At 43.8% G+C, this 13,090-nt stretch overlaps 1 pseudogene; it reads right to left on the reverse strand.

The window, feature by feature from the left end:
* Window positions 1-587: 587 nt before the first annotated feature.
* On the reverse strand, window positions 588-10,388 carry LOC112078991 (iroquois-class homeodomain protein irx-4-A-like; annotated as a pseudogene).
* Window positions 10,389-13,090: the final 2,702 nt, after the last annotated feature.

Consider the following 13,090-nt stretch of genomic DNA (forward strand, 5'->3'; position numbering starts at 1 on the left):
CTGTTCTACTTGTTCCAGGGAAGATCTCAATCGTTTGGCTTCACATTAAAACGCCTCATCTCTCTCAGAGCAGCTTTCTCTCTGAGGAGCTCTCTTTCCCTCTCAGGCCCGCTGTCCCCCAGGAGCTCACACAGGCCATTACTGTCAAGTACCCTCCACTCTTTATTTTTGCCCTTTTATCTAGAACAACTAATTCAGGTTCCGTTGCCCTTTTCACTCCAAGACGTGTGTTGTGGTGAAGCCCTTCAGCAGGCGGCTGGAGAGCACTGAGGGGTTCGTGTCTGGAGGAAAACTTGACTCCAGATGATCTCGGCTGTTGCCAATATTAGCGGCCACGTGGAATAAGTGAGCCCTCTTCCAGCTGGATCAGAGATCAAAGATCAGGTTTAGATGTCTCCATCATATTATCAGGAGGAGTGAAGATCGATAGTCTGACCGAGCTATGAAGGAATATATCCCAATTATAGGCTATTTATGGCGGAGTAATAAGCAACATCTCCCGCCAGCTGGTATTAATGTTGAAGGCTCTCTCTCTCTCTCTCTCTCTCTCTCTCTCTCTCACCCCCCTGTCACTGTGAGAGAGGAGACGTTGACTGACTCAAAAACTATATTTATGATTATAGATTTAACAGCTTTAAAAAACATAACGTTTTATGTACTGTCAGTCATTATTGGCTTGAATTCTGCGTGTTTGAAGAAATAGGTCCTTGTGAATAGGCCTATAAAGCAACACTTGCCAGAAAGATATGGTAAACATTGTATTTCTCTACTTCGGACGATCTCTTAATGGCGACAAAAGCAAATAAAAAGATAGGATAAGCTAAAGACAAGGCGATGAAGACGGAAAGATAATTTTGTTATCGCAAATTCTAAAACGTTTAGGCTATAATTTCAGCTCATTGACAGCGACCAGCATTGACGCAATCTGAACACAATCTCATCAGAAACCGACGTTTTATTTGTGAACAAACTTGAAACACACTCCTTCTATTTAGGAGAACTGGTGATTTGTGACCTTTTTCTTTCATCAGTGATACTCACAAACCATCGATTAATGACGGCTGCTTTTTAAAGAATGTTTAATAGAAATGATTAACATCTGCATGCTATAAGAAAAAGAATAATGTAAAAAAAAAMATATTTCTAATGTTAACTGTCAGTTATACATTTAGATACATTAGATTGTAGGCAGGCCTACGTGCTTTTTAACGAAATAGCAATACGCTCAAACGAATCCTGTTTGGAAGTTTCACCAGTGAAATGCCAATATGATTACATAAATATATCCTTGCAACCAAAAAAAAGTCGCCCCCACAGAAGAATAAACTAAAGCAGGTTTGGTGTGTTAAGAGCAGAAGTGTTTGTTCACAGTTTTAGGGAAATTCATATTGTCCTTCGTGGAGTCTTGGTGCTGTAGAGACGGAAGTCCTTTGACGCTCCCAACAGAACGTTCCAGAGCGCCGGTCTCTAGTATCGAACCCTTGGTGGTCGTGGTCCACGAGACCGTGGTGTTGGTCAGGGCCTGGTTCAAAGTACTGTGTCTGAACAACGGGTCGTGGAAAACCCCATCCACCCAGTTTCTGAGAGTTGTAACGGGAGAGTCCTGCCGTCTGTCTAGAACCGTGATAGGGGAGGGGGCGGCCGGAGAGGCGGGCAGGCCCGGCTGAGGCTGACACCTCAACATACAGGACGGGTACTCCGCCTGGTTCAGAGACGTGGCCGTCTGAGCCAACGACCAAATCCGTGGTTTGCCGTCCAGTATCTGTTGTTGGTAGCAAGCTTTCCCCTGCCGGCTGTCGCAGCCCTCTGGTGAGGTTTTACTGAGCTGCTGCTCCCCGCCCAGGGACACGGGTATGCTGATCTTTAAAGATGTGTCCTTCAGATGGTCGTTCGGACAGTCAGTGGTCGTCATGTGAGTGTTCATGAGGTACCGGTGTTTGAGCTCGCACTCCGAGCTCTCTGATTCTATCATGTCGAAGTCGTCCAGGTCACTCAGCGCGAGATCCTTATCTTTCTCTGGAAATGAACAGACACGAGACATCAGCGATAAGAGGGGAATACAAACTGTAATGAAAGTATCACTGTCAAATATCATTGAAGCATTTAGCATCMCATTATTGCAACGAGCTTAGGCCTATCAGATGTGCCTATTCAAAGACGTTGAGGTAGATGTCCATGCACTTTCATAGCACTTTACATCACAGCAGAATACATGGGGAATAACATTGTAACATTGTGGTAACTAGATGTATGTGTATCTTGTGCATACAAGCTTTGATGTATCTTTTTGATGTATCTATAAAACCCTCCTAAAGCAGTCCGAAGGTGTTTCATTTCCATTAGGCCTTTAGGCCATTCCCATGRTGCATTTAGGTTCATACTTCCTCTGGTAAAGGACTATTCCACTGGTAATGTGTTGCATAAACTGCAGCAGGTAGCCTAGTGGTTAGAGTGTTAGGCCATTTCCATGATACATTTAGGTTCATACTTCCTCTGGTAAAGGACTATTCCACTGGTAATGTGTTGCATAAACTGCAGCAGGACTATTCCACTGGTAATGTGTTGCATAAACTGCAGCAGGTAGCCTAGTGGTTAGAGTGCTGGGCCAGTAACCGAAAGGTTGCTAGATTGAATCCCCGAGCTGACAAGGTAAACATCTGTCATTCTGCCCCTGAACAAGGCAGTTAACCCACTGATCCTAGGCCGTCATTGTAAATAAGAATTTGTTCTTCACTGACTTGCCTAGTTAAAAATAAAAATAAAGAACCAGGACTGTTCACCTGTTAATTTGTTACATAAAGAACCAGGACTATTCACCTGTTAGTGTGTTATATAAAGAACCAGGAACTGATTGCACCTGTTAGTGTGTTATATAAAGAACCAGGACTATTCACCTGTTAGTGTGTTATACATAAAGAACCAGGACTCTAGAACACTGTTATTTGTTACATAAAGAACCAGGACTAGAACACTGTTAATTTGTTACATAAAGAACCAGGACAAAACACTGTTAATTTGTTACATAAGAACCAGGACTAGAACACTGTTAATTTTGTTACATAAAGAACCTGGACTAGAACACAGTTAATTTGTTACATAAAGACCCAGGACTAGAACACAGTTAATTTGTTACATAAGAACCAGGACTAGAAACAGTTAATTTGTTACATAAAGAACCTGGACTGACCATCATCGTTGTTCTCACTGTTGACGTTCCTCCTCCTGAGACGCCTCATCATCCTCTCATATTCTCTTCTCATCAGAACACTTGTTCCTCGGAGGCCACGTCATCTTGTTCTCCTTTTCAGCCTCCCCTGGCGTTGGCAAACCAGGTGGACACCTGCGTCAGGGTCATCTTAGTAATGATGGCCAACATGATCTTCTTCTCCCTTGGTGGGTGTAGGGGTTCTTCTCTCTGTGCTCCTGTAGCCAGGCCTTCAGCGTGCTGGTCGTCTCCCGGGTGGCGTTCTTCCTCCTGGTTCCCTCCGTCCATACAGCCATATCTAGTAGTGAAGATGTAGAGTTACAACAGTGTCTCTTTGTAACAGTAGGCCTATATATCTATATACAGGGTCCTGTAGCAGAAGAGAGGTAAGATAACAACTCCTGTGTGTCCCGTCCATTAGAATGCATAGTGTTGATTCATCCAGCAGTACACTGCAGCCCAACACACCTAAGGGGAGCTTTTACAAATGAACAATGCCCTATATGAGTGAGCTCCAGCCCTGCTAGGTGAGTAAACACAGGGACCGCTAGGCTAGCTGTCTCTCCATCCAGAAGACTGACTGTTAGGAAGTAAACACAGGGCACCGCTAGGCTAGCTGTCTCTCCATCCAGAAGACTGACTGTAGGTGAGTAACACAGAGCACCCATAGCTAGCTGTCTCTCCATCCAGAAGACTGACTGTTTAGTGAGTATAACACAGGGCACCGCTAGGCTAGCTGTCTCCCATCCAGAAGACTGACTGTTAGGTGAGTAAACACAGGGCACGCTAGGCTAGCTGTCTCTCCATCCAGAAGACTGACTGCTAGGTGAGTAAAAACAGGGCACCGCTAAAGCTAGCTGTCTCTCCATCCAGAAGACTGACTGCTAGGTGAGTAAAAACAGGGCACCGCTAGGCTAGCTTGTGTCTCTCCATCCAGAAGACTGACTGTTAGGTGAGTAAACACAGGGCACCGCTAAGCTAGCTGTCTCTCCATCCAGAAGACTGACTGCTAGGTGAGTAAAAAACAGGGCACCGCTAAGCTAGCTGTCTCTCCATCCAGAAGACTGACTGTAGGTGAGTAAAACAGGGCACCGCTAGGCTAGCTGTCCTCCATCCAGAAGACTGACTGTTAGGTGAGTAAACACAGGGCACCGCTAAGCTAGCTGTTCTCCATCCAGAAGACTGACTGCTTGGTGAGTAAACACAGGGCACGCTAGGCTAGCTGTCTCTCCATCCAGAAGACTGACTGCTAGGTGAGTAAAACACAGGGCACCGCTAGCCTAGCTGTCTCTCCATCCAGAAGACTGACTGCTAGGTGAGTAAACACAGGGCACCGCTAGGCTAGCTGTCTCTCCATCCAGAAGACTGACTGCTAGGTGAGTAAACACAGGGCACCGCTAAGCTAGCTGTCTCTCCATCCAGAAGACTGACTGCTAGGTGAGTAACACAGGGACCGCTAGGCTAGCTGTCTCTCCATCCAGAAGACTGACTGCTAGGTGAGTAAACACAGGGCACCGCTAAGGCTAGCTGTCTCCCATCCAGAAGACTGACTGCTAGGTGAGTAAACACAGGGCACCGCTAGGCTAAGCTGTCTCTCCATCCAGAAGACTGACTCTAGGTGAGTAAACACAGGGCACCGCTAGCTAGCTGTCTTCCATCCAGAAGACTGACTGCTAGGTGAGTAAAAACACAGGGCACCGCTAGGCTAGCTGTCTCTCCATCCGAAGACTGACTGCTAGGTGAGTAAACACAGGGCACGCTAGCTAGCTGTCTCTCCATCCAGAAGACTGACTGCTAGGTGAGTAACACAGGGCACCGCTAGGCTAGCTGTCTCTCCATCCAGAAGATGACTGCTAGGTGAGTAAACACAGGGCACCGCTAGGCTAGCTGTCCTCTCCATCCAGAAGACTGACTGCTAGGTGAGTAACACAGAGCACCGCTAACTAGCTGTCTCTCCATCCAGAAGACTGACTGTGGTGAGTAACACAGAGCACCGTACAGCTGTCTCTCCATCCAGAAGACTGACTGCTAGGTGAGTAACACAGAGCACCGCTAATCTAGCTGTCTCTCCATCCAGAAGACTGACTGCTAGGTGAGTAACACAGAGCACCGCTAATCTAGCTGTCTCTCCATCCAGAAGACTGACTGCTAGGTGAGTAAACACAGGGCACGCTAGGCTAGCTGTCTCTCCATCCAGAAGACTGACTGTTAGGTGAGTAACACAGGGCAACCGCTAGGCTAGCTGTCTCTCCATCCAGAAGACTGACTGTAGGTGAGTAAACACAGGGCACCGCTAGCTAGCTGTCTCTCCATCCAGAAGACCTGACTGCTAGGTGAGTAACACAGAGCACCGCTAGCTAGCTGTCTCTCTCATCCAGAAGACTGACTGCTAGGTGAGTAACACAGGGCACCGTAGGCTAGCTGTCTCTCCATCCAGAAGACTGACTGCTAGGTGAGTAAAACACGGGCACCGCTAGGCTAGCTGTCTCTCCATCCAGAAGACTGACTGTTAGGTGAGTAACACAGAGCACCGCTAGGCTAGCTGTCTCTCCATCCAGAAGACTGACTGTTAGGGTAGTAACACAGGGCACGCTAAGCTAGCTGTCTCTCCATCCAGAAGACTGACTGCTAGGTGAGTAACACAGGGCACCGCTAAGCTAGCTGTCTCTCCATCCAGAAGACTGACTGCTAGTGAATAAACACAGGGCACTGCTAAGCTAGACTGTCTCTCCATCCAGAAGACTGACTGCTAGGTGAGTAAACACAGGGCACCGCTAGCTAGCTGTCTCTCCATCCAGAAGACTGACTGCTAGGTGAGTAAACACAGGGCACCGCTAGGCTAGCTGTCTCTCCATCCAGAAGACTGACTGAGGTGAGTAAACACAGGCACCCATAGCTAGCTGTCTCTCCATCCAGAAGACTGACTGCTAGGTGAGTAAACACAGAGCACCGCTAGCTAGCTGTCTCTCCTCCAGAAGACTGACTGCTAGGTGAGTAAAACACAGGGCACGCCAAGGCTAGCTGTCTCTCCATCCAGAAGACTGACTGCTAGGTGAGTAAACACAGGCACCGCTAACTAGCTGTCTCTCCATCCAGAAGACTGACTGCTAGGTGAGAATAAACCAGGGCACTGCTAATCTAGCTGTCTCTCCATCCAGAAGACTGACTGCTAGGTGATAAACACAGAGCACCGCTAATCTAGCTGTCTCTCCATCCAGAAGACTGACTGCTAGGTGAATAAACACAGGCACCGCTAGGCTAGCTGTCTCTCCATCCAGAAGACTGACTGCTAGGTGAGTAAACACAGAGCACTGCTAACTAGCTGTCTCTCCATCCAGAAGACTGACTGCTAGGTGAGTAAACACAGGGCACCGCTAATCTAGCTGTCTCTCCATCCAGAAGACTGACTGCTAGGTGAGTAAAACCAGGAGCACCGCTAACTAGCTGTCTCTCCATCCAGAAGACTGACTGCTAGGTGAATAAACACAGGCACCGCTAAGCTAGCTGTCTCTCCATCCAGAAGACTGACTGCTAGGTGAGTAAACACAGGCACCGCTAGGCTAGCTGTCTCTCCATCCAGAAGACTGACTGCTAGGTGAGTAAACACAGGGCACCGCTAAGCTAGCCTGTCTCTCCATCCAGAAGACTGACTGCTAGGTGAGTAAACACAGGGCACCGCTAGCTAGCTGTCTCTCCATCAGAAGACTGACTGTTAGGTGAGTAAACACAGGGCACGCTAAGCTAGCTGTCTCTCCATCCAGAAGACTGACTGCTAGGTGAGTAAACACAGGCACCGCTAGGCTATGTCTCTCCATCCAGAAGACTGACTGCTAGGTGAGTAAACACAGGGCCCCGCTAGGCTAGCTGTCTCTCCATCCAGAAGACTGACTGCTAGGTGAGTAAAACACAGGGACCGCTAAGCTAGCTGTCTCTCCATCCAGAAGACTGGGCAAGCAGACTGGAGAATTGTCTGATTGAGTGTAATGATGCAGCCCCAGGTGAAAGGGCCTAAAGCATTAGTGTAATATTCAGCACTCTGGGTCCTCCTGGAGGCTAAGCCCAGGATATAACTATGTCCGACTCCTCTAGTGGAGTTCATGTAAGCCTATTATACACTTCAATAAGACAGTTTCAAGTTTGGCAACTCATCAACTAATCCTATGAATTTGATCAGGCATGATATTCCCAGACCATTTGGAAGCCAGTACTGTAACAGACAGAGCGTTTTCTAATAGTTGTTAACTTAGAGGTAAGGTGACTTATGTCAGTGAACACACACTATGAAGGATTGGGAAATGGGCTACCATTTGACAGAACTAATTATGTGTGTAATGTTGCTAATTCATATGGTACTGTGCAGAGTAGGATCACACAGATAGTACAACAATATATATTACCCTTAATATTATTACTATGAATGTTATTACTATCATCATTATTATTGTATCATTATTATTATTGATGTTATTATTAATATGTTATTACTATCATCTTTATTATTTGTATTATTATAATAATAATAATAGGATATTTAATTTTATCATTGTTATTACTATTACTGTTATCATATTGTTATTATTATGATTATGACTATTATGGTGAATCTTATGATTATTATGATTAATATTAATATTATTATGTTAACCATACCTGTCATATTAGTACTGTGCAGAGGAAGGTCATAGGGTAGTAAGTTATGTTAACCATACCTGTCGTATTGATAATGTCCCAGAGTGGGGTCAATGGGTAGTAAGCTGCAGCCTGGGTAATCCCTGCATGCGCGGCCCTGTTGCGTCTTTGGTATCGAATGTCCCCTGAACAAGACAGACTGTCAGTCAGGAAAAACGTGACACTATTGACATTAATGACTGTTTATACTTATATATATACGTATACTGTATAACATGTATCTGTTTCTAATACATTATACTGTTCTTAATAACATGTATACTGTTTCTTAATAACATGTATACTGTCTTCTGTTAACACTGTATACTGTTTTCTTATTACATGTATACTGTTTCTTAATACATGTATACTGTTTCTTAATACATGTATACTGTTTTTTAAATAATTTCACTCATAAAGTCTAGTGTTCCCATTTCAATACACACACACACAAAACAATAACAGTAACTAAACATGTTGTTAAATAGCAAAGTCAAGTTATATCTGTGTTATTGTAGGCATTCAACTAATGAATACAGGAACAATGACAGACATATGAGCACTGCAGCAGACATGTTGTAGATAAAGTAGTAACATAAACAAATCCATTCTTAACATAGGTGGCATATTGCAGTTACAGTGCAATATTTCACCTGACACTATCACTTGCCAAACTCAACTTTGTCATTAAAAGTTGCACTTGGCTATTCAGTCATAGCCTGCAGTTGTTTACCGTGAAGACAGGTTTTGTGCATCAAGAAAAGTCAGACCGTGTGCGTAAGCGGGCGTCCTGTGACTTTAGACTATATGCTATATAGATACAGAGCTGTGACTGGAAGATATAGGCTATATAGACACAGCTCTGTGACTGTAGGCTAAAGGCTATATAGACACAGCTCTGTGACTAGGCTATTTAGATACAGCTCTGTGACAAAGGCTATAAGATACAGAGCTGTGACTGTAGGCTAAAGGCTATAAGACACAGCTCTGTGACTGTAGGCTAAAGGCTATATACAGCTCTGTGACTGTAGGCTATATAGATACAGAGCTGTGACTAAAGGCTATATAGATACAGCTCTGTGACTAAAGGCTATTTAGATACAGCTCTGTGACTGTAGGCTATAGGCTATATAGATACAGCTGTGACTGTAGGCTATAGGCTATACTGTAGATGCAGCTCTGTGACTGTAGGCTATAGGCTATATAGATGCAGCCTGTGACTGTAGGCTATAGGCTATATAGATACAGCTCTGTGTCTGTAGGCTACGTGCTATAGAAGCGTCACTGCCATAGAGAGATGAGTAGTATATTATTATACTATATTATAGGAACCATACCAGCGAGTAGAAAGCGGACGCGTCGGTTCCATAAGTAACACGAATTTCCATAGCCTTGACTCCCGGGTACGGTTCCCATACACCCCCAGAGCAGCTGCGGAGCTCAGCTCGTGCCTGGCGGTGCCAACAACCGGCTCTCGTACACTGGGCAGTAGACCGGCGTCTGAGCGGAGGCTGTCACCCTGGAGTCAGCGATGCTTTCCGCTTGACTCGCAGCAAGTTGTCAAAGAGTTGGATGTCATGAGGAACTGAAATGCAAGAAAATAACTATTTATTTACAACGCACAGTGGGATTTAAAAAAAATAGAATATCGTGAATTAGTAGTATTGATGTTTAGGCTAATTGTAAAACAACACTTTATAATTAAATTGTACTCCAGAATCCCCATATGCGTTTTCCCAAAAGACGTGTTATGGATGATTGCCAAAAAGACACCAGTTGGGTAATCTATCCAGTCCCGGACACAACAGCARCGCACMTCCACAAAACAGGTCGGCATGTGAGATATCAGATGAAAAACATGGCACACGTTCCGAGGCTATTATCCGGTAGAAATCACTTCACCATAGGTCGGACTGCGTGTGGTTCGGGTTACCCTCCTTACCTTTACCGTTCAAAGAGCAGGTATCATGAGACATTTACGGTAACATAATACAATTCCGATACAGTGCATTAAGATACAATGCTGTCTCCTTTCTTGTTGAAAGTGAATCACATGATCAACATTTAATCAAAATAAGAATCAATAGTGATGAAATCTGACCGAATATTCAGTTGATACGCGAGAAGGTAACTTACTTGTGGTGCAGACGAGTAGGGATATCCGAATTGTGGATATGACATTGTAGAGAGGTCCCAATATCCGGAGATAAAGCGAGCCTGCAGGTCTCCTCGCTATAGTAACGTAGCCTTGCACTGTTTCAATGTACCAATTGATTGGTAAGCACAGGCAGTAGGCTGGAGGCTTATAGGGCGAGCCACACTACCATGTTTAATTTGTTAAAATGCCCCCAAAACGACTCTCCAAAATGCGCCCTCTCTTTTCCCCTGGTCTTTTTAACTCTTACAATGTGCAAATGAATTAAGACAGTGAAATATATTTGTCCAGACGGATGACTTTGATGTCAGAAATACATATTTTTGCTTTATAAAAAAAACAGTAGTATAAAACACCTCAGCCCTGATGCAGGTTGTTTTAAACACCAGTGCCTCTGACGTCAGAAGAAACCCACTCAGTGTCTAGACTGTAACTTCAAGATGCATTTCTGGGGAGAAACATCGAACAGGGAGCGGGACAAAGACTTTGAGATTTCATCGGATTGCAATTCAATTAATCAATGAAGCCATGATTTTAATATGTCGTTCCTTATCTCGATGTAGATCTAATAGGAGCAATTTAACATGTGAAACAGGAGGAACATGTTTGATTGTAATTATAATTCCTCCCGTTAGTACTTATATAGTCCATTAATGAACATATACATTTGTCATTGGAGACGATTTCAATGTGGATAGTTCATAAAACCAACACGGGAGATTTGTAGTCTTTTAACAGCTTTGCCAATAATACATATATGCTGAACTTTAAAGTGTTATTTGATCTCATCATGGCCCCATCTTCACTTGGTTCCCTTGAGATTTGGTCATTATTTGGTTAACACCAATTAACATTGATTTCGATAAATGCCTCTGCAATTACGTTCAACTTCATCTTCATAAAACGATTACATTTCTGAAGATAAAAATTATGTTGTATCACACTTTCAGAATTTCCCCTCTCGAGTCCGAGTTTGCTCTCCGTTAATTTCCCAGCTTAAAGCTGGAAGTCGTTTCTTCAATAACTTTAAAGTGTGGAGTGTCAGAGGGCTGGGGGCGTGATGTGGGTCTGGGCCTACTTTAAGGACAGGTCCTCTCTGGGGCCGGGGTGGGTCTGGGTCTCAGCTGGGTGGGGCAGCGGGCAGAGACGGGTTCCACGGTGTGCTGACTTGCTTAGAGAAGCCTGGGTTCATGAATAGCCCGGGGGTCACACTCAAATTAATGATGATGTTCTCCTCTGTTCCCAGCTGGAACGCCAAGCCCTGGGTGACAGCTCGAGGAGGGTGATGGATGGCTACCTCGAGACCCACCAACACAATATCATAGGCTACCCACAGCATAATTACCGCACATCTACAGATGAAGGAACCTGTGCTCAATTAAGTTAAAACTGTATGAGGCAAGTTTCTTGTAGAGTTTATAAACAGAGTGTTCTGTCGATCAATTGAATTAGTGTGACACCTCAGACCAAAACAGTCACATTTAACATTTACCGGGAACATGAGCGCCAGGTCAGAGGACGAGACCGACCTGACAGACTTTTCATTTGCATTAAACTGTAAATGACACCAGAAGCCACACTTAATTATTCAAACTTAATTATTAAAATATCATTATTCAAACTTTGTGGGGGCGTTTAATAAAAAAACAAAGACATTGTTCAAATATATTGCAAAATACATTTTAATCTCAACGAAATCAACTGGATAAAACAAGCCAAGGCTAAATCCATTTTAAACTAAATATTGGGCTGTAGGTCGTTCTTGTTTTGGGGCAAATTTTACATCACTTGGTTTTGACAAGATGTTTCCTTTGATTTGAGAAACTGGAGGTATTTGGATACACACACAGCACACGCACACGCACACACACACACACACACACACACACACACACACACACACACACACACACACACACACACACACACACACACACACACACACACACACACACACACACACACACACACACACACACACACACACACACACACACACACACACACACACACACACACACACACACACACACACACACACACACACACACACACCTGGGGGTTCTTTCAAATTAATCTACCTTTGCCCTCATTGATATTTTAGTTTTCCAATTTTTTATTACGAATAATGACATCTAAACCTGACCTCATGTTTTTGATTTCATAACCCACACTGTTTGTCTGGTTATTAAAGTAAAATCTATTTAACCACTTTAGATGATCTAAAACTTGGGCTTTGCTGTACTCATGTGCTGCACAATGGAAAAGACAGGGACGTTTGATGGACGTGTGCAGTAAACTGRATTGTCCAGGCGGCCTCTCCGTATCCATTTTCATTATTCTGCTTGTGTTATCACGTCCCTAGGAAATATTTAGATTACCCAGTGTATGCTTTTAGATCGAAARGAAGGCTGCTCAGAGGTTCATTCTGGTTTAGCGTTTAAAAAAAGAGAGCCCTCTTCTGTGACAGACGGCGTCCATTTAATGTAGAGCGGTATGTGATTGTTATGAAGTGTACTTTAATGTACAACAATATGGTAACAGGCCTATTGGATGTGAGGTTGGTTGGCAGTAGTTCATTGGAGTTTAAATGTAAATGATAATAGATCATTATCTATCAGTCTTATCATAAAGTGAATAATGGCTTTAATCTTACTATATAAATGAAGACAAATGCACGTATCTTATTTAGACAGCATCCATCACTCATGACTCGCATTAATCACCTGAACTGCCCACTCTGGAATTAATGGATTAGCGTTTATACAGTTTGTCATATCTGTTTCACTTTTAAATAAAACAATGCAGATAAATAACATGTCATAATATTTATCTGCAAGTTTGCGATGTTTCTGAGGGGGGGAAACGTTTATTTTTGTCAACTTGAACTCATGCTCTTATAAATGTATGCATTTGAGTGGATAGGTCTGTATATCCCGAGAGAGTGGACCTATCGTTGCGCTACTGTAATAATTGTTGAGTCTTGTTAAATGCATCGTTAACTTGAGTTTCCAGTTTCTTTAACATTCAATTCATTAACCTGTCACTTCATAATTTCTCTG

This window comes from Salvelinus sp. IW2-2015, unplaced genomic scaffold (genome assembly GCF_002910315.2).
Source record: "Salvelinus sp. IW2-2015 unplaced genomic scaffold, ASM291031v2 Un_scaffold6652, whole genome shotgun sequence".
Taxonomy (NCBI): domain Eukaryota; kingdom Metazoa; phylum Chordata; class Actinopteri; order Salmoniformes; family Salmonidae; genus Salvelinus; species Salvelinus sp. IW2-2015.